Source organism: Mytilus galloprovincialis, chromosome 1 (assembly GCF_965363235.1).
Source record: "Mytilus galloprovincialis chromosome 1, xbMytGall1.hap1.1, whole genome shotgun sequence".
Lineage (NCBI taxonomy): Eukaryota > Metazoa > Mollusca > Bivalvia > Mytilida > Mytilidae > Mytilus > Mytilus galloprovincialis.
The window spans coordinates 46,565,660-46,585,102 of record NC_134838.1 but is presented as its reverse complement, the minus strand read 5'-3'; positions in this window follow the sequence as shown (position 1 = coordinate 46,585,102).

Sequence of the window (19,443 nt, the reverse complement as noted above, 5' to 3'; positions counted from 1 at the left end):
AATTTAAAATTGCTGGAAAATATTACATCTTCATGTAAGGCCCCCTTTCATTGAAAAACCTCAATTTTTAGGCCCAGGCTGATATAAATTTGACTTTTGAATAATTATGCTAAGTCTGATATATCAAATGAGTACTCTATTGCTTTTAGTACATAATAAATGATATATTAGGGCATTTAAAAAGTATTTTTTTGCAATATTTTAATTTTCAAAGCCCAAAATGTTGATAGTTGAAATTATTCAATTTTAACGTCAAAATTAAACACGCAAAGATGAGTATAGAATTTAGCATATTGTCTATAATATATATCCTATTGTTATGAAACTTTGCAAGCAGTGTTATAATTTATTAAGCTTTGGTCATACCAAGTTTTTTTAAGATTTGTCAACTCTTTCTATCCTATTAGGTCCGAGACCACAATTGTCGTCCCTTGATTTTCGTTGTTCACGAATATAGTCCCTAGTGTTAACAGTGGGTTACTTGCCAATAATTTTTATACCCCTTCCAAATTTATTTCTCCATGTTTAATGCCTCAAATTGTAAGTAGGGGGGTGAAACTACACTGTAAAAAAATTTGGGTCCAGAATTTTACAGGAAAGTAGTGATTTGGTCCAGCTGAAAAAGGTTAAAAATTAGCACTTCGGAAGCTGTCAAAAGATTTCAAGACACCCTAAACACAAAATTGTCCATATTTTGAGTTAGAGGCGATGAAGTTTTCTATATTTTTGATATAATTTGTCCCAAAAGTAGTTCAACACACTGTAAAAATTTCATTGAGAAAGCGCAGGTGGGATTTTTTTTATTTTCATTTATGTTCTAAAAGAAATGCACTACGAATTAATTGTGTTCTCGGACCTAAGAGGTGAAGTCTGTAAATATAGAATCTGTACTTTGGCAACTTCCCTAAATGATTTGGTGGTTTCAATTTGTCAAATAGCATGAAACTAAAGGATTTACACTTTTATTTTATAGAATTTCTGCAAAAATGACCAATTTTGGCATTTTATGGTCAAAATAGGCATTTTAAGGCTTTTTCAATAATGATGCATACATGGCATCCTGACTTTTTATCTGACAGGTTTTCATGTGTCAATACTTGTGTTTCTATGCCTTTATCTAGTTCTTTTGCTTGTTTATGAACTCAGAATCTACAGAAAAGAACATTATCGCAGACAATATGTACAAAATGTGTTGTATAAATGACCCTTGTCTTAACGCCCTGTTTGGATGAAGTCAAAAGTGGGGTTCTTGGTACATAAAATTTGAAGTCCACAATAAAGACCTCACTAAATTTGTATCAAAAGCACTTTGCAATGTCTATTGTACCTGTTCCATCTCACATAATATCTTTCTTTTCTTCTGTAGGATAGCAAGTGGTTTAGATATAAGCCTGTTGAGACTAAAATTGCATTCAAGTTTTTCATTAAAAAGGCAAAAATCTTTGTATCATACCATACTGTCTGTAAGAAAAGTTAATTGCAAGAGCCTTTTTGTGCTCAGATTTGTTGTATCATGTCACATGAGTATAGAAATGATAAAAAAGACACAATTTTTTATTTCTTATAGCCTCAATATGCATTTTTTAATGTAAATATGTGGCACGGCCTAAATTGACCCTTATTTCTTTCCAGTCTTACTTGGCTTAAGACCCTTTTAAAGTAATATGATATGTTATTTGTGACTTTTCTTTCCATTTAAAGTACATTCAATACATATGTAAGGATTATTTATAACCTAAAAGCTTCACAAATTTAAAATTGCTGGAAAATATTACATCTTCATGTAAGGCCCCCTTTCATTGAAAAACCTCAATTTTTAGGCCCAGGCTGATATAAATTTGACTTTTGAATAATTATGCTAAGTCTGATATATCAAATGAGTACTCTATTGCTTTTAGTACATAATAAATGATATATTAGGGCATTTAAAAAGTATTTTTTTGCAATATTTTAATTTTCAAAGCCCAAAATGTTGATAGTTGAAATTATTCAATTTTAACGTCAAAATTAAACACGCAAAGATGAGTATAGAATTTAGCATATTGTCTATAATATATATCCTATTGTTATGAAACTTTGCAAGCAGTGTTATAATTTATTAAGCTTTGGTCATACCAAGTTTTTTTAAGATTTGTCAACTCTTTCTATCCTATTAGGTCCGAGACCACAATTGTCGTCCCTTGATTTTCGTTGTTCACGAATATAGTCCCTAGTGTTAACAGTGGGTTACTTGCCAATAATTTTTATACCCCTTCCAAATTTATTTCTCCATGTTTAATGCCTCAAATTGTAAGTAGGGGGGTGAAACTACACTGTAAAAAAATTTGGGTCCAGAATTTTACAGGAAAGTAGTGATTTGGTCCAGCTGAAAAAGGTTAAAAATTAGCACTTCGGAAGCTGTCAAAAGATTTCAAGACACCCTAAACACAAAATTGTCCATATTTTGAGTTAGAGGCGATGAAGTTTTCTATATTTTTGATATAATTTGTCCCAAAAGTAGTTCAACACACTGTAAAAATTTCATTGAGAAAGCGCAGGTGGGATTTTTTTTATTTTCATTTATGTTCTAAAAGAAATGCACTACGAATTAATTGTGTTCTCGGACCTAAGAGGTGAAGTCTGTAAATATAGAATCTGTACTTTGGCAACTTCCCTAAATGATTTGGTGGTTTCAATTTGTCAAATAGCATGAAACTAAAGGATTTACACTTTTATTTTATAGAATTTCTGCAAAAATGACCAATTTTGGCATTTTATGGTCAAAATAGGCATTTTAAGGCTTTTTCAATAATGATGCATACATGGCATCCTGACTTTTTATCTGACAGGTTTTCATGTGTCAATACTTGTGTTTCTATGCCTTTATCTAGTTCTTTTGCTTGTTTATGAACTCAGAATCTACAGAAAAGAACATTATCGCAGACAATATGTACAAAATGTGTTGTATAAATGACCCTTGTCTTAACGCCCTGTTTGGATGAAGTCAAAAGTGGGGTTCTTGGTACATAAAATTTGAAGTCCACAATAAAGACCTCACTAAATTTGTATCAAAAGCACTTTGCAATGTCTATTGTACCTGTTCCATCTCACATAATATCTTTCTTTTCTTCTGTAGGATAGCAAGTGGTTTAGATATAAGCCTGTTGAGACTAAAATTGCATTCAAGTTTTTCATTAAAAAGGCAAAAATCTTTGTATCATACCATACTGTCTGTAAGAAAAGTTAATTGCAAGAGCCTTTTTGTGCTCAGATTTGTTGTATCATGTCACATGAGTATAGAAATGATAAAAAAGACACAATTTTTTATTTCTTATAGCCTCAATATGCATTTTTTAATGTAAATATGTGGCACGGCCTAAATTGACCCTTATTTCTTTCCAGTCTTACTTGGCTTAAGACCCTTTTAAAGTAATATGATATGTTATTTGTGACTTTTCTTTCCATTTAAAGTACATTCAATACATATGTAAGGATTATTTATAACCTAAAAGCTTCACAAATTTAAAATTGCTGGAAAATATTACATCTTCATGTAAGGCCCCCTTTCATTGAAAAACCTCAATTTTTAGGCCCAGGCTGATATAAATTTGACTTTTGAATAATTATGCTAAGTCTGATATATCAAATGAGTACTCTATTGCTTTTAGTACATAATAAATGATATATTAGGGCATTTAAAAAGTTTTTTTTGCAATATTTTAATTTTCAAAGCCCAAAATGTTGATAGTTGAAATTATTCAATTTTAACGTCAAAATTAAACACGCAAAGATGAGTATAGAATTTAGCATATTGTCTATAATATATATCCTATTGTTATGAAACTTTGCAAGCAGTGTTATAATTTATTAAGCTTTGGTCATACCAAGTTTTTTTAAGATTTGTCAACTCTTTCTATCCTATTAGGTGAAGTCTGTAAATATAGAATCTGTACTTTGGCAACTTCCCTAAATGATTTGGTGGTTTCAATTTGTCAAATAGCATGAAACTAAAGGATTTACACTTTTATTTTATAGAATTTCTGCAAAAATGACCAATTTTGGCATTTTATGGTCAAAATAGGCATTTTAAGGCTTTTTCAATAATGATGCATACATGGCATCCTGACTTTTTATCTGACAGGTTTTCATGTGTCAATACTTGTGTTTCTATGCCTTTATCTAGTTCTTTTGCTTGTTTATGAACTCAGAATCTACAGAAAAGAACATTATCGCAGACAATATGTACAAAATGTGTTGTATAAATGACCCTTGTCTTAACGCCCTGTTTGGATGAAGTCAAAAGTGGGGTTCTTGGTACATAAAATTTGAAGTCCACAATAAAGACCTCACTAAATTTGTATCAAAAGCACTTTGCAATGTCTATTGTACCTGTTCCATCTCACATAATATCTTTCTTTTCTTCTGTAGGATAGCAAGTGGTTTAGATATAAGCCTGTTGAGACTAAAATTGCATTCAAGTTTTTCATTAAAAAGGCAAAAATCTTTGTATCATACCATACTGTCTGTAAGAAAAGTTAATTGCAAGAGCCTTTTTGTGCTCAGATTTGTTGTATCATGTCACATGAGTATAGAAATGATAAAAAAGACACAATTTTTTATTTCTTATAGCCTCAATATGCATTTTTTAATGTAAATATGTGGCACGGCCTAAATTGACCCTTATTTCTTTCCAGTCTTACTTGGCTTAAGACCCTTTTAAAGTAATATGATATGTTATTTGTGACTTTTCTTTCCATTTAAAGTACATTCAATACATATGTAAGGATTATTTATAACCTAAAAGCTTCACAAATTTAAAATTGCTGGAAAATATTACATCTTCATGTAAGGCCCCCTTTCATTGAAAAACCTCAATTTTTAGGCCCAGGCTGATATAAATTTGACTTTTGAATAATTATGCTAAGTCTGATATATCAAATGAGTACTCTATTGCTTTTAGTACATAATAAATGATATATTAGGGCATTTAAAAAGTATTTTTTTGCAATATTTTAATTTTCAAAGCCCAAAATGTTGATAGTTGAAATTATTCAATTTTAACGTCAAAATTAAACACGCAAAGATGAGTATAGAATTTAGCATATTGTCTATAATATATATCCTATTGTTATGAAACTTTGCAAGCAGTGTTATAATTTATTAAGCTTTGGTCATACCAAGTTTTTTTAAGATTTGTCAACTCTTTCTATCCTATTAGGTCCGAGACCACAATTGTCGTCCCTTGATTTTCGTTGTTCACGAATATAGTCCCTAGTGTTAACAGTGGGTTACTTGCCAATAATTTTTATACCCCTTCCAAATTTATTTCTCCATGTTTAATGCCTCAAATTGTAAGTAGGGGGGTGAAACTACACTGTAAAAAAATTTGGGTCCAGAATTTTACAGGAAAGTAGTGATTTGGTCCAGCTGAAAAAGGTTAAAAATTAGCACTTCGGAAGCTGTCAAAAGATTTCAAGACACCCTAAACACAAAATTGTCCATATTTTGAGTTAGAGGCGATGAAGTTTTCTATATTTTTGATATAATTTGTCCCAAAAGTAGTTCAACACACTGTAAAAATTTCATTGAGAAAGCGCAGGTGGGATTTTTTTTATTTTCATTTATGTTCTAAAAGAAATGCACTACGAATTAATTGTGTTCTCGGACCTAAGAGGTGAAGTCTGTAAATATAGAATCTGTACTTTGGCAACTTCCCTAAATGATTTGGTGGTTTCAATTTGTCAAATAGCATGAAACTAAAGGATTTACACTTTTATTTTATAGAATTTCTGCAAAAATGACCAATTTTGGCATTTTATGGTCAAAATAGGCATTTTAAGGCTTTTTCAATAATGATGCATACATGGCATCCTGACTTTTTATCTGACAGGTTTTCATGTGTCAATACTTGTGTTTCTATGCCTTTATCTAGTTCTTTTGCTTGTTTATGAACTCAGAATCTACAGAAAAGAACATTATCGCAGACAATATGTACAAAATGTGTTGTATAAATGACCCTTGTCTTAACGCCCTGTTTGGATGAAGTCAAAAGTGGGGTTCTTGGTACATAAAATTTGAAGTCCACAATAAAGACCTCACTAAATTTGTATCAAAAGCACTTTGCAATGTCTATTGTACCTGTTCCATCTCACATAATATCTTTCTTTTCTTCTGTAGGATAGCAAGTGGTTTAGATATAAGCCTGTTGAGACTAAAATTGCATTCAAGTTTTTCATTAAAAAGGCAAAAATCTTTGTATCATACCATACTGTCTGTAAGAAAAGTTAATTGCAAGAGCCTTTTTGTGCTCAGATTTGTTGTATCATGTCACATGAGTATAGAAATGATAAAAAAGACACAATTTTTTATTTCTTATAGCCTCAATATGCATTTTTTAATGTAAATATGTGGCACGGCCTAAATTGACCCTTATTTCTTTCCAGTCTTACTTGGCTTAAGACCCTTTTAAAGTAATATGATATGTTATTTGTGACTTTTCTTTCCATTTAAAGTACATTCAATACATATGTAAGGATTATTTATAACCTAAAAGCTTCACAAATTTAAAATTGCTGGAAAATATTACATCTTCATGTAAGGCCCCCTTTCATTGAAAAACCTCAATTTTTAGGCCCAGGCTGATATAAATTTGACTTTTGAATAATTATGCTAAGTCTGATATATCAAATGAGTACTCTATTGCTTTTAGTACATAATAAATGATATATTAGGGCATTTAAAAAGTATTTTTTTGCAATATTTTAATTTTCAAAGCCCAAAATGTTGATAGTTGAAATTATTCAATTTTAACGTCAAAATTAAACACGCAAAGATGAGTATAGAATTTAGCATATTGTCTATAATATATATCCTATTGTTATGAAACTTTGCAAGCAGTGTTATAATTTATTAAGCTTTGGTCATACCAAGTTTTTTTAAGATTTGTCAACTCTTTCTATCCTATTAGGTCCGAGACCACAATTGTCGTCCCTTGATTTTCGTTGTTCACGAATATAGTCCCTAGTGTTAACAGTGGGTTACTTGCCAATAATTTTTATACCCCTTCCAAATTTATTTCTCCATGTTTAATGCCTCAAATTGTAAGTAGGGGGGTGAAACTACACTGTAAAAAAATTTGGGTCCAGAATTTTACAGGAAAGTAGTGATTTGGTCCAGCTGAAAAAGGTTAAAAATTAGCACTTCGGAAGCTGTCAAAAGATTTCAAGACACCCTAAACACAAAATTGTCCATATTTTGAGTTAGAGGCGATGAAGTTTTCTATATTTTTGATATAATTTGTCCCAAAAGTAGTTCAACACACTGTAAAAATTTCATTGAGAAAGCGCAGGTGGGATTTTTTTTATTTTCATTTATGTTCTAAAAGAAATGCACTACGAATTAATTGTGTTCTCGGACCTAAGAGGTGAAGTCTGTAAATATAGAATCTGTACTTTGGCAACTTCCCTAAATGATTTGGTGGTTTCAATTTGTCAAATAGCATGAAACTAAAGGATTTACACTTTTATTTTATAGAATTTCTGCAAAAATGACCAATTTTGGCATTTTATGGTCAAAATAGGCATTTTAAGGCTTTTTCAATAATGATGCATACATGGCATCCTGACTTTTTATCTGACAGGTTTTCATGTGTCAATACTTGTGTTTCTATGCCTTTATCTAGTTCTTTTGCTTGTTTATGAACTCAGAATCTACAGAAAAGAACATTATCGCAGACAATATGTACAAAATGTGTTGTATAAATGACCCTTGTCTTAACGCCCTGTTTGGATGAAGTCAAAAGTGGGGTTCTTGGTACATAAAATTTGAAGTCCACAATAAAGACCTCACTAAATTTGTATCAAAAGCACTTTGCAATGTCTATTGTACCTGTTCCATCTCACATAATATCTTTCTTTTCTTCTGTAGGATAGCAAGTGGTTTAGATATAAGCCTGTTGAGACTAAAATTGCATTCAAGTTTTTCATTAAAAAGGCAAAAATCTTTGTATCATACCATACTGTCTGTAAGAAAAGTTAATTGCAAGAGCCTTTTTGTGCTCAGATTTGTTGTATCATGTCACATGAGTATAGAAATGATAAAAAAGACACAATTTTTTATTTCTTATAGCCTCAATATGCATTTTTTAATGTAAATATGTGGCACGGCCTAAATTGACCCTTATTTCTTTCCAGTCTTACTTGGCTTAAGACCCTTTTAAAGTAATATGATATGTTATTTGTGACTTTTCTTTCCATTTAAAGTACATTCAATACATATGTAAGGATTATTTATAACCTAAAAGCTTCACAAATTTAAAATTGCTGGAAAATATTACATCTTCATGTAAGGCCCCCTTTCATTGAAAAACCTCAATTTTTAGGCCCAGGCTGATATAAATTTGACTTTTGAATAATTATGCTAAGTCTGATATATCAAATGAGTACTCTATTGCTTTTAGTACATAATAAATGATATATTAGGGCATTTAAAAAGTTTTTTTTGCAATATTTTAATTTTCAAAGCCCAAAATGTTGATAGTTGAAATTATTCAATTTTAACGTCAAAATTAAACACGCAAAGATGAGTATAGAATTTAGCATATTGTCTATAATATATATCCTATTGTTATGAAACTTTGCAAGCAGTGTTATAATTTATTAAGCTTTGGTCATACCAAGTTTTTTTAAGATTTGTCAACTCTTTCTATCCTAAGAGGTGAAGTCTGTAAATATAGAATCTGTACTTTGGCAACTTCCCTAAATGATTTGGTGGTTTCAATTTGTCAAATAGCATGAAACTAAAGGATTTACACTTTTATTTTATAGAATTTCTGCAAAAATGACCAATTTTGGCATTTTATGGTCAAAATAGGCATTTTAAGGCTTTTTCAATAATGATGCATACATGGCATCCTGACTTTTTATCTGACAGGTTTTCATGTGTCAATACTTGTGTTTCTATGCCTTTATCTAGTTCTTTTGCTTGTTTATGAACTCAGAATCTACAGAAAAGAACATTATCGCAGACAATATGTACAAAATGTGTTGTATAAATGACCCTTGTCTTAACGCCCTGTTTGGATGAAGTCAAAAGTGGGGTTCTTGGTACATAAAATTTGAAGTCCACAATAAAGACCTCACTAAATTTGTATCAAAAGCACTTTGCAATGTCTATTGTACCTGTTCCATCTCACATAATATCTTTCTTTTCTTCTGTAGGATAGCAAGTGGTTTAGATATAAGCCTGTTGAGACTAAAATTGCATTCAAGTTTTTCATTAAAAAGGCAAAAATCTTTGTATCATACCATACTGTCTGTAAGAAAAGTTAATTGCAAGAGCCTTTTTGTGCTCAGATTTGTTGTATCATGTCACATGAGTATAGAAATGATAAAAAAGACACAATTTTTTATTTCTTATAGCCTCAATATGCATTTTTTAATGTAAATATGTGGCACGGCCTAAATTGACCCTTATTTCTTTCCAGTCTTACTTGGCTTAAGACCCTTTTAAAGTAATATGATATGTTATTTGTGACTTTTCTTTCCATTTAAAGTACATTCAATACATATGTAAGGATTATTTATAACCTAAAAGCTTCACAAATTTAAAATTGCTGGAAAATATTACATCTTCATGTAAGGCCCCCTTTCATTGAAAAACCTCAATTTTTAGGCCCAGGCTGATATAAATTTGACTTTTGAATAATTATGCTAAGTCTGATATATCAAATGAGTACTCTATTGCTTTTAGTACATAATAAATGATATATTAGGGCATTTAAAAAGTATTTTTTTGCAATATTTTAATTTTCAAAGCCCAAAATGTTGATAGTTGAAATTATTCAATTTTAACGTCAAAATTAAACACGCAAAGATGAGTATAGAATTTAGCATATTGTCTATAATATATATCCTATTGTTATGAAACTTTGCAAGCAGTGTTATAATTTATTAAGCTTTGGTCATACCAAGTTTTTTTAAGATTTGTCAACTCTTTCTATCCTATTAGGTCCGAGACCACAATTGTCGTCCCTTGATTTTCGTTGTTCACGAATATAGTCCCTAGTGTTAACAGTGGGTTACTTGCCAATAATTTTTATACCCCTTCCAAATTTATTTCTCCATGTTTAATGCCTCAAATTGTAAGTCGGGGGGTGAAACTACACTGTAAAAAAATTTGGGTCCAGAATTTTACAGGAAAGTAGTGATTTGGTCCAGCTGAAAAAGGTTAAAAATTAGCACTTCGGAAGCTGTCAAAAGATTTCAAGACACCCTAAACACAAAATTGTCCATATTTTGAGTTAGAGGCGATGAAGTTTTCTATATTTTTGATATAATTTGTCCCAAAAGTAGTTCAACACACTGTAAAAATTTCATTGAGAAAGCGCAGGTGGGATTTTTTTTATTTTCATTTATGTTCTAAAAGAAATGCACTACGAATTAATTGTGTTCTCGGACCTAAGAGGTGAAGTCTGTAAATATAGAATCTGTACTTTGGCAACTTCCCTAAATGATTTGGTGGTTTCAATTTGTCAAATAGCATGAAACTAAAGGATTTACACTTTTATTTTATAGAATTTCTGCAAAAATGACCAATTTTGGCATTTTATGGTCAAAATAGGCATTTTAAGGCTTTTTCAATAATGATGCATACATGGCATCCTGACTTTTTATCTGACAGGTTTTCATGTGTCAATACTTGTGTTTCTATGCCTTTATCTAGTTCTTTTGCTTGTTTATGAACTCAGAATCTACAGAAAAGAACATTATCGCAGACAATATGTACAAAATGTGTTGTATAAATGACCCTTGTCTTAACGCCCTGTTTGGATGAAGTCAAAAGTGGGGTTCTTGGTACATAAAATTTGAAGTCCACAATAAAGACCTCACTAAATTTGTATCAAAAGCACTTTGCAATGTCTATTGTACCTGTTCCATCTCACATAATATCTTTCTTTTCTTCTGTAGGATAGCAAGTGGTTTAGATATAAGCCTGTTGAGACTAAAATTGCATTCAAGTTTTTCATTAAAAAGGCAAAAATCTTTGTATCATACCATACTGTCTGTAAGAAAAGTTAATTGCAAGAGCCTTTTTGTGCTCAGATTTGTTGTATCATGTCACATGAGTATAGAAATGATAAAAAAGACACAATTTTTTATTTCTTATAGCCTCAATATGCATTTTTTAATGTAAATATGTGGCACGGCCTAAATTGACCCTTATTTCTTTCCAGTCTTACTTGGCTTAAGACCCTTTTAAAGTAATATGATATGTTATTTGTGACTTTTCTTTCCATTTAAAGTACATTCAATACATATGTAAGGATTATTTATAACCTAAAAGCTTCACAAATTTAAAATTGCTGGAAAATATTACATCTTCATGTAAGGCCCCCTTTCATTGAAAAACCTCAATTTTTAGGCCCAGGCTGATATAAATTTGACTTTTGAATAATTATGCTAAGTCTGATATATCAAATGAGTACTCTATTGCTTTTAGTACATAATAAATGATATATTAGGGCATTTAAAAAGTATTTTTTTGCAATATTTTAATTTTCAAAGCCCAAAATGTTGATAGTTGAAATTATTCAATTTTAACGTCAAAATTAAACACGCAAAGATGAGTATAGAATTTAGCATATTGTCTATAATATATATCCTATTGTTATGAAACTTTGCAAGCAGTGTTATAATTTATTAAGCTTTGGTCATACCAAGTTTTTTTAAGATTTGTCAACTCTTTCTATCCTATTAGGTCCGAGACCACAATTGTCGTCCCTTGATTTTCGTTGTTCACGAATATAGTCCCTAGTGTTAACAGTGGGTTACTTGCCAATAATTTTTATACCCCTTCCAAATTTATTTCTCCATGTTTAATGCCTCAAATTGTAAGTAGGGGGGTGAAACTACACTGTAAAAAAATTTGGGTCCAGAATTTTACAGGAAAGTAGTGATTTGGTCCAGCTGAAAAAGGTTAAAAATTAGCACTTCGGAAGCTGTCAAAAGATTTCAAGACACCCTAAACACAAAATTGTCCATATTTTGAGTTAGAGGCGATGAAGTTTTCTATATTTTTGATATAATTTGTCCCAAAAGTAGTTCAACACACTGTAAAAATTTCATTGAGAAAGCGCAGGTGGGATTTTTTTTATTTTCATTTATGTTCTAAAAGAAATGCACTACGAATTAATTGTGTTCTCGGACCTAAGAGGTGAAGTCTGTAAATATAGAATCTGTACTTTGGCAACTTCCCTAAATGATTTGGTGGTTTCAATTTGTCAAATAGCATGAAACTAAAGGATTTACACTTTTATTTTATAGAATTTCTGCAAAAATGACCAATTTTGGCATTTTATGGTCAAAATAGGCATTTTAAGGCTTTTTCAATAATGATGCATACATGGCATCCTGACTTTTTATCTGACAGGTTTTCATGTGTCAATACTTGTGTTTCTATGCCTTTATCTAGTTCTTTTGCTTGTTTATGAACTCAGAATCTACAGAAAAGAACATTATCGCAGACAATATGTACAAAATGTGTTGTATAAATGACCCTTGTCTTAACGCCCTGTTTGGATGAAGTCAAAAGTGGGGTTCTTGGTACATAAAATTTGAAGTCCACAATAAAGACCTCACTAAATTTGTATCAAAAGCACTTTGCAATGTCTATTGTACCTGTTCCATCTCACATAATATCTTTCTTTTCTTCTGTAGGATAGCAAGTGGTTTAGATATAAGCCTGTTGAGACTAAAATTGCATTCAAGTTTTTCATTAAAAAGGCAAAAATCTTTGTATCATACCATACTGTCTGTAAGAAAAGTTAATTGCAAGAGCCTTTTTGTGCTCAGATTTGTTGTATCATGTCACATGAGTATAGAAATGATAAAAAAGACACAATTTTTTATTTCTTATAGCCTCAATATGCATTTTTTAATGTAAATATGTGGCACGGCCTAAATTGACCCTTATTTCTTTCCAGTCTTACTTGGCTTAAGACCCTTTTAAAGTAATATGATATGTTATTTGTGACTTTTCTTTCCATTTAAAGTACATTCAATACATATGTAAGGATTATTTATAACCTAAAAGCTTCACAAATTTAAAATTGCTGGAAAATATTACATCTTCATGTAAGGCCCCCTTTCATTGAAAAACCTCAATTTTTAGGCCCAGGCTGATATAAATTTGACTTTTGAATAATTATGCTAAGTCTGATATATCAAATGAGTACTCTATTGCTTTTAGTACATAATAAATGATATATTAGGGCATTTAAAAAGTATTTTTTTGCAATATTTTAATTTTCAAAGCCCAAAATGTTGATAGTTGAAATTATTCAATTTTAACGTCAAAATTAAACACGCAAAGATGAGTATAGAATTTAGCATATTGTCTATAATATATATCCTATTGTTATGAAACTTTGCAAGCAGTGTTATAATTTATTAAGCTTTGGTCATACCAAGTTTTTTTAAGATTTGTCAACTCTTTCTATCCTATTAGGTCCGAGACCACAATTGTCGTCCCTTGATTTTCGTTGTTCACGAATATAGTCCCTAGTGTTAACAGTGGGTTACTTGCCAATAATTTTTATACCCCTTCCAAATTTATTTCTCCATGTTTAATGCCTCAAATTGTAAGTAGGGGGGTGAAACTACACTGTAAAAAAATTTGGGTCCAGAATTTTACAGGAAAGTAGTGATTTGGTCCAGCTGAAAAAGGTTAAAAATTAGCACTTCGGAAGCTGTCAAAAGATTTCAAGACACCCTAAACACAAAATTGTCCATATTTTGAGTTAGAGGCGATGAAGTTTTCTATATTTTTGATATAATTTGTCCCAAAAGTAGTTCAACACACTGTAAAAATTTCATTGAGAAAGCGCAGGTGGGATTTTTTTTATTTTCATTTATGTTCTAAAAGAAATGCACTACGAATTAATTGTGTTCTCGGACCTAAGAGGTGAAGTCTGTAAATATAGAATCTGTACTTTGGCAACTTCCCTAAATAATTTGGTGGTTTCAATTTGTCAAATAGCATGAAACTAAAGGATTTACACTTTTATTTTATAGAATTTCTGCAAAAATGACCAATTTTGGCATTTTATGGTCAAAATAGGCATTTTAAGGCTTTTTCAATAATGATGCATACATGGCATCCTGACTTTTTATCTGACAGGTTTTCATGTGTCAATACTTGTGTTTCTATGCCTTTATCTAGTTCTTTTGCTTGTTTATGAACTCAGAATCTACAGAAAAGAACATTATCGCAGACAATATGTACAAAATGTGTTGTATAAATGACCCTTGTCTTAACGCCCTGTTTGGATGAAGTCAAAAGTGGGGTTCTTGGTACATAAAATTTGAAGTCCACAATAAAGACCTCACTAAATTTGTATCAAAAGCACTTTGCAATGTCTATTGTACCTGTTCCATCTCACATAATATCTTTCTTTTCTTCTGTAGGATAGCAAGTGGTTTAGATATAAGCCTGTTGAGACTAAAATTGCATTCAAGTTTTTCATTAAAAAGGCAAAAATCTTTGTATCATACCATACTGTCTGTAAGAAAAGTTAATTGCAAGAGCCTTTTTGTGCTCAGATTTGTTGTATCATGTCACATGAGTATAGAAATGATAAAAAAGACACAATTTTTTATTTCTTATAGCCTCAATATGCATTTTTTAATGTAAATATGTGGCACGGCCTAAATTGACCCTTATTTCTTTCCAGTCTTACTTGGCTTAAGACCCTTTTAAAGTAATATGATATGTTATTTGTGACTTTTCTTTCCATTTAAAGTACATTCAATACATATGTAAGGATTATTTATAACCTAAAAGCTTCACAAATTTAAAATTGCTGGAAAATATTACATCTTCATGTAAGGCCCCCTTTCATTGAAAAACCTCAATTTTTAGGCCCAGGCTGATATAAATTTGACTTTTGAATAATTATGCTAAGTCTGATATATCAAATGAGTACTCTATTGCTTTTAGTACATAATAAATGATATATTAGGGCATTTAAAAAGTATTTTTTTGCAATATTTTAATTTTCAAAGCCCAAAATGTTGATAGTTGAAATTATTCAATTTTAACGTCAAAATTAAACACGCAAAGATGAGTATAGAATTTAGCATATTGTCTATAATATATATCCTATTGTTATGAAACTTTGCAAGCAGTGTTATAATTTATTAAGCTTTGGTCATACCAAGTTTTTTTAAGATTTGTCAACTCTTTCTATCCTATTAGGTCCGAGACCACAATTGTCGTCCCTTGATTTTCGTTGTTCACGAATATAGTCCCTAGTGTTAACAGTGGGTTACTTGCCAATAATTTTTATACCCCTTCCAAAGGACAAGGTATGATAAGGGCTATTTTTGGCCCCCTCTCCAAATAAGTTTATATTGATATCAATGATGGTCTTAGTGTAGACACTTGAAAAAATAATGATTTTATTGTGTTCCGGTGAAAGGAAGGTTGCCTAGCAACGGTTTTTATTAAGAATGAAAATTATCACTTAATAATTGCTTTATCAGTAAAAATTTAAATAGTTGCAAATAATATTGTTTGTCCAAGAAGAACTTGAAGTCACAAATGAAAATACCCTTTGAATTTGTTTATTATATGTTTAAAACAACCTTGGCAACAGAAATGTTGCCTAGCAACGGTTAAAAAATTGGTGCTTGCCACTCTTAAGTATGAATTGAGCAGTTGTTTGAAGATTTTTCTTTCCATTTGGAGTTTCATTCCAATATTTTTTCATATACATCTTTTTTTATTCTTTACAAATTTCGTATTGAGCATAGCAACACAAGTGTTGCTTAGCAACAGCAAAACATGTTTGAATTAAAGCCAACTACAAATCAATTAGTCATTATATTGAACAAATTAAATTGAATGCAATGCAGATTGTCTGTTTGTGAACATGTTTAGTTAGAAATGAACACTTAGTTCAATTGTAGGTCACTACACGCTCATCAACAACTAAGATACATAACAAGTGCATATCAACCATGCAATAATAGGTTCTTTATATTTTTTGAAGTATGAACTCAGTTATTTTTTAGGAATATACTTCCTAATACGGTGTTACACTATAATATAAACATCTAGATTATCATTATTTTTTGGACGAATTCTATATCGAGTATAGAATCCCACATCTTGCTTAGCAACAGCAAACATTTTTTTTTAAATTGTAGACCACTACAACACCTTTGTTTCACTTTCAATGTGAAAGTTTTTTCATGAAAACAAGAATATATAGGATTTAATAATTTGAGATGAGTTTGAACAGCTTTCAAAGATACTTAACAGTTAATGGAATCAAAGAGACGTGACTTGTACCACATACAGACATTCAAGGCCGTAGCTAGGCATCTTAATTTAGTGAGGCTAAATAATTTGGAGGGTATGAAATGAATGGTGCAAAATCCTGCATTCTAGGCATTTTTAGAGAGTTTGATAATGTTTTGAATTTGGACACTTTTTATATAAATTTTTCATATTTTAAGACTTTTACTAACACCAAATTTTTAACAACTTTATTTAAACTTATATGTTAGATAATCATCCAAATATCACTGATTTGAGTCTGCTGCCAGAACATAGAACAAATATCTGTAATTATGATGTGGATACTGGCAATGACGAAAAATGTTTTCACTTTCCTGTCAGTGTCAAATGATTTGTGAAATATCATGTAAAATGCATGTATGTGATAAAGTTGCATTTTGTACTGTTTCGTTTTGTTTTTGTGTTTTTGTAATTTGTTTATCAAAATGAAATACAGTTATAATTGGACATGCAAGTTACTAATAAAAGTATATAAGTTCGGGTTGGGGTGAAGGTTGTCGCCTGTTTAAACGTTTTCACATGCTGTGTTTGTTTACAACAAGTAAGGAACCTGTTCGGTGGTTGTTGTGGTTCATACGTGTTCCTCGTTTCTAGTTTTTTTTTTTATATAAAGATTAAACCGTTGGTTTTCCTGTTTGAATTGCTACATTAGTCACTTGTGTGTCCTTGATAGCTTGCTGGTCGGTGTAAGCCAAAGCTCTGTGTTAAAAGTCGTACTTTGTTTACTTTTTACATGTTGTGTCCTGGAAGGAGAGTAGTATCATTGGCACTCATACCACATCTTCTTATTTCTATATATGTTGCAAAAGTTATTTCTTTTGGGTAGATGTGTATGTTTAAGCGTGGATTCATATAAGATGGATTCTTACAGTATGCACCCTTTTATTAATTCATTGTACAATTAAATAAATATAATAAATGAATTAAAACGCCTGATATCGTGGGTTCTGACACCGGCCTGGTCAAACCTAAGACTCAAAAATTGGTATTTGCTGATTTCCGTTAATCAATTGGCATTAAGGAGTAAGAACAAAGACTAGTTGGATCGGAGTGTCAAGTTGGGGTAATATGTCTTCCTGTGGACTGTAAACTTTTTAGCTATAGCACAATAAAAATTAATGAAACAAACAACCCATGCAGCAACACGATGTCCAAAAGTTAGCACTTTGTGTAAACATGAATTATTATTAAAATAGTCAATTATATGAATTAACTGTTTACAAAACTTTATATTGTTTGCAAAAACTACGGATAATATATTCAGGAATAAATAACCTTTATTAGCTGTATATCGCAAAAAAAAAAATCGGAATATTGAGCCTTTTATGGTCTTTTGACATTTTTTTATTCGACCGTCACTGATGAGTCTTTTGTATGCGAAACACACGTCTTACAATCAAGATGTCTTTAATTATGATGCGTTTTATTCCTTTCATATTCAACACTTATTTTTATTCTTTTGAATATGTTTAAATTCATTCTACATGTAGTGCTGTTATTTAAGAAGACTTATGATTGATTGAATGTTGTTTCCTGACCGTCCAGCGACAAATACTTTATGCATGCAAATTTTAATGAAGATATGTAGAGAATGATTTGCAAACAAGAAATACGAAGTAGCACGTGTTGTCGTCAAGATAGAACAACGGGAAGGCGGGTGACTATTACAAATAATAAGTCCAATAAATTCAACACCATGACCAAAACATAATTCAAGATACATAATTTAGATCATAAAAGTGTTGGATAGTTTTGTTTAATCTTGATTATTGTTATACTTACACAGTTAACTAATTAAAATTGTCACATGGTGTCTTCTTAAGTCATATAAATTACAATGTATGTTATTATTCACAGTTCTGTAGTTTATTTCGCCATCGCCATCTGTATTTATATTAAAAGATTGTCTAAAATGTTAACTTGGCATGCCATACTTGGTAGAAATGCGGACGTGAAAGAAAGCACTTTTCACAAAAGTGTCATCGGAGATTAAAACATTCCAGGGCGACGATTTCGTCAATTATGAAACAAAATAAGTATATGCACTGTTTGAGTATGAACCAGTTATTATATTCATTCACAATGACGTTCCAAGAATTTCTCTGAAGTTTGTCACAGTTCCGTCTAATTTGGGTCAAATTTCGACGGTCTGCTAAAATGTCACTTTAAATTCAAGAATAATGAATTATACAGGAATATCCTGTTTTCCTGTCTCAAATATGTTTATTTTTCGTCCTGAAGAAACTAGCCATTATTATAGCGTACCATGAATACATTTCCGTCGGATCCAGTAAATACCGGAAATCATCTCCGGTCCGCAATTCGGTTAAAAATTTCGATGATTCAATGAAAACTACCGACGATTTTTGTCACTTTTTTGAATTTTTAACTATGAGCGTACTTACGACCCACTAAAATATTTGAACTGCATCAACATTTATGTTCAAGGAATGTCTGGTATAAATATGATCGTGGGTCGTAGGTACGCTCATAGTTTAAAATGCAGAAAAAGGTTTAGAAACTGCCATTTTTCTGGCCTTTTCGCGAATCTTGAGGTCTTTACAGCAACAGAGCATGAATAATATCAGCGGAAGTTGAAAAATCTATTGATGTTTACAAAAATATAGGTTTTAAACTTTAAAAATAATGTATTATAATTAATGGCAGGTCACTTTTAATTTGAACGAAATTAGGGGGCCGTTCTCTGATGCTTATCGTACCTTGTCCTTTATTTCTCCATGTTTAATGCCTCAAATTGTAAGTAGGGGGGTGAAACTACACTGTAAAAAAATTTGGGTCCAGAATTTTACAGGAAAGTAGTGATTTGGTCCAGCTGAAAAAGGTTAAAAATTAGCACTTCGGAAGCTGTCAAAAGATTTCAAGACACCCTAAACACAAAATTGTCCATATTTTGAGTTAGAGGCGATGAAGTTTTCTATATTTTTGATATAATTTGTCCCAAAAGTAGTTCAACACACTGTAAAAATTTCATTGAGAAAGCGCAGGTGGGATTTTTTTTATTTTCATTTATGTTCTAAAAGAAATGCACTACGAATTAATTGTGTTCTCGGACCATATATAATAGTTTTCATGTGTATTACG